At 51.6% G+C, this 3,416-nt stretch overlaps 1 protein-coding gene across 1 annotated transcript in view; it reads left to right on the top strand.

Annotated features, from left to right (window-relative positions):
* The first annotated feature begins 2,813 nt into the window (after positions 1-2,813).
* Positions 2,814-3,416, top strand: part of LOC119361442 — a 4,255-nt gene continuing 3,652 nt past the window's right edge. The window contains exons 1-2 of the mRNA XM_037626648.1: positions 2,814-2,941; positions 3,022-3,072. The gene's annotated coding sequence lies outside the window, so the exon portion shown is untranslated. The remainder of the gene's footprint in view (positions 2,942-3,021; positions 3,073-3,416) is intronic.

Raw genomic sequence — 3,416 nt, 5'->3', positions numbered from 1 at the left:
TTGGAACTGGCACTAATGTATACATTTGTGCCGGCTCTAATACAAACCGACACTAATGTGCTTCACGTTTGACCCTTTTTCTACTAGTGCCTGGGACCCTTCCGGTGGTCCCGGTACAATACTGGTGACCCCCGAAACTTTCCCGATGGCCGAAACTGGACTTCCTATATATAATTCTTCACCTCCGGACCATTCCGGAACTCCTCGTGACGTCCGGGATCTCATCCGGGACTCCGAACAACTTTCGGGTTACCGCATACTAGTATCTCTACAACCCTAGCATCACCGAACCTTAAGTGTGTAGACCCTACGGGTTCGGGAGACATGCAGACATGACCGAGACGACTCTCCGGCCAATAACCAATAGCGGGATCTGGATACCCATGTTGGCTCCCACATGTTCCATGATGATCTCATCGAATGAACCACGATGTCGAGGATTCAAGTAATCCCGTATACAATTCCCTTTGTCAATCGGTACGTTACTTGCCCGAGATTCGATCGTCGGTATCCCAATACCTCGTTCAATCTCGTTACTGGCAAGTCACTTTACTCGTACCGTAATGCATGATCCCGTGACCAAACACTTGGTCACATTGAGCTCATTATGATGATGCATTACTAAGTGGGCCCAGAGATACCTCTCCGTCATATGGAGTGACAAATCCCAGTCTCGATCCGTGTCAACCCAACAGATACTTTCGGGGATACCTGTAGTATACCCTTATAGTCACCCAGTTACGTTGTGACGTTTGGTAGACCCAAAGCACTCCTACGGCATCCGGGAGTTACACGATCCCATGGTCTAAGGAAATGATACTTGACATTGGAAAAGCTCTAGCAAACGAACTACACGATCTTGTGCTATGCTTAGGATTGGGTCTTGTCCATCACATCATTCTCCTAATGATGTGATCCCGTTATCAATAACATCCAATGTCCATAGTCAGGAAACTATGACTATCTGTTGATCAACGAGCTAGTCAACTAGAGGCTTACCAGGGACATGTTATGGTCTATGTATTCACACATGTATTATGATTTTCGGATAACACATTTATAGCATGAATAATAGACAATTATCATGAACAAGGAAATATAATAATAATCATTTTATTATTGCCTCTAGGGCATATTTCCAACATCGACCACGAGTTCCCGGACGACTACGGGCTAGAGGAAGAGGACGAGTGCGACATCGAAGTGGAGCCTTTGTTCGAGGACAAGCTCGCCAACCAAGCCGCCGGTCCTAAGCCGAAGCGCAAGAGCAAGCGCACGAAGGCGTACACAGCTGTTGAGGACAAGCTTCTTTGCGAGTGTTGGTGCGACGTCGGACAAGACCCCAAGACGGGCGCCGAGCAAAAGTATTCAACCTTTTGGACTCGTGTCCACTGAGAGTTTCGTGAGCGCAAGAAGTTTCCACCTTACCAATTTGTGAGCATGCACGGGTGGGTCTCCATTTCCAAGCGGTGGAGGGTGATCCAACAAGAGTGCAACAAGTTTTGCGCCACCCTTGAGAGCGTCAAGGCCCGCCCCGTGAGCGGCATCGGCATGCAAGACATGGTATGATAGCAAGCAAGCCGCCCTCTTTTGTGTCATCAAGATCATCCTTTGCGTGTTCATTTGCATATCACTTGCCCAGATGCTTGCATGCAAACATTTTGTAGGCATTTAAAGCTTTGGAGGCACAATGGCAAGTGCTTCAACCTCTCCCATTGTTATCGGGCCATCAAGGACGAGGAGAAGTTTAAGGCGCAATATGCCGCACTCAAGGCACGTGGGGGGAAGAAAGCCGTGGAGGATATTGGGGAGGGCGAGCCGACACGGCCGCGGGGGAAGACCAACTCCCAGAAGGAGGACAAGCGAGATGCGGCCACCAACGCCTTGATCGCAAGCGTGGACGGCATGATGAATAAGAAGGACTCAAGGGAGGAGGAGCGCCGACGTTTCATGGCGGAGCAAATGGATGCTTTCATGGAGATCCAAAGGAGGAGGCTTGATCTGGACGCCGAGAAGCAAGCCAAGATGTTCGAGCTCGAGGCGGAGAAGCAAGCCAAAATGCTAGAGATCGAGGCCGCCAACGCCAAGACCAAGGCCAAAGAAGTGGCTCTCGCGAGCATGATGACCGGGGTGGAGATCATGAAGGTGGATCTCAACACCGTGCCACCAATGAAGAGGCCGTGGTTCGAGAAGATGCAGGCCGACATGCTCAAGTTCGACGACGAGTGATCTACGGCGGCGAGGGCCATCTTTTTTGTATGCCGACAGGTGTGCCGGCATGACCACGGGAGCCGCGATAGCATGGTCGAACTCAAGTCCCACCCTTTTTTGTGTGCTGGCATGTGTGCCGGCTGGCTGGCGGGTGCCCCAGCATGAACTGTGGTATTTTTTGAAGCCGGCATTGTATGCGGGCGCTGGAATGATGCCGGCATGAGACATGGCCGCTGGCATGATCGGCCACGGGCCTTTTTTATTTAAAAGTTGAACGCGGATATGAAATAGATCTGTGCATTGGGCGCACTGCCGACCCAAGTACAAAACTGGGCGGACGGCGGGCGGGTGGCCGACCCAAGCGAACAAATGCGCCGTCCAAAGTCGGCCCGTTGGAGTTGCTCTAACCTAACCTAATCCATCCCCCGAGCCCAAGCCCGCTCTGTTTCCTTGTCCTCCTCCCGTTTTCCGCATCGCCGCCGCCCCCACGCCCTCAATTTCTCTCGCCACTGGATTCGGCCGTCGCGGGATCGATTCCTCGGAGCAGCAGGTGGTCTCGCAGGGCACGTCCACCGTCGGCGACGCTCCCGCGGATAGGCGAGTCTGACCCCAACAGCACTGGCGCTGCGTCGAGTTGGCTCGGTGCAGCGACGACGAGATCTCCTCCTCACCGACCAAATCGTCAGCTCGAGTAGGGAGAGCAAGTTCCTCATCCACCTCAGGGCCAGAGGTGAGCACGGGACCCCGAATTCTCGTCCATTGTCGGCTCCTGCTCGTGCGCCTGACGCTATGGATTTTCTTTCTTTCTAGCGGTTCCCTTCCTATTGGGGGTGCGTCGTTGGCGTCTTCTCTTCCTGCAAGGTGATTTGTCCTTGTCGTCGCCAAAATTTCTCCTTGTCGTCAAATCAAGTCAAATCCTCAACGGAAATAGGCAGATTGGGTTGGGTTGAAGGCCCTTCTTGTATCAATATCTCTTCTTTGAATTTATTAAAGCACATCATCTTTGCCGATTTGTTGATGATAATCGGGTAGTGGACACGTCTTGTTCATGCTAGTATCAGGCATTCCATATTGTGTTCCTGAATTCCGTTCCGCAAAATTTTCATTGCTTTTACAAGAAAAAATGGTGTGCCAGACAGATACGATAGCTTGGTACGTGCTCTCTAATCAGCCTAGCACGGAGTGGGTGCATGATTAGTAGAGCT

Source organism: Triticum dicoccoides, chromosome 2B (genome assembly GCF_002162155.2).
Source record: "Triticum dicoccoides isolate Atlit2015 ecotype Zavitan chromosome 2B, WEW_v2.0, whole genome shotgun sequence".
Classification (NCBI taxonomy): Eukaryota; Viridiplantae; Streptophyta; class Magnoliopsida; order Poales; family Poaceae; genus Triticum; species Triticum dicoccoides.
Note: the sequence above shows the minus strand (reverse complement) of the source record. Positions and strands in the feature narration are given on the sequence as shown.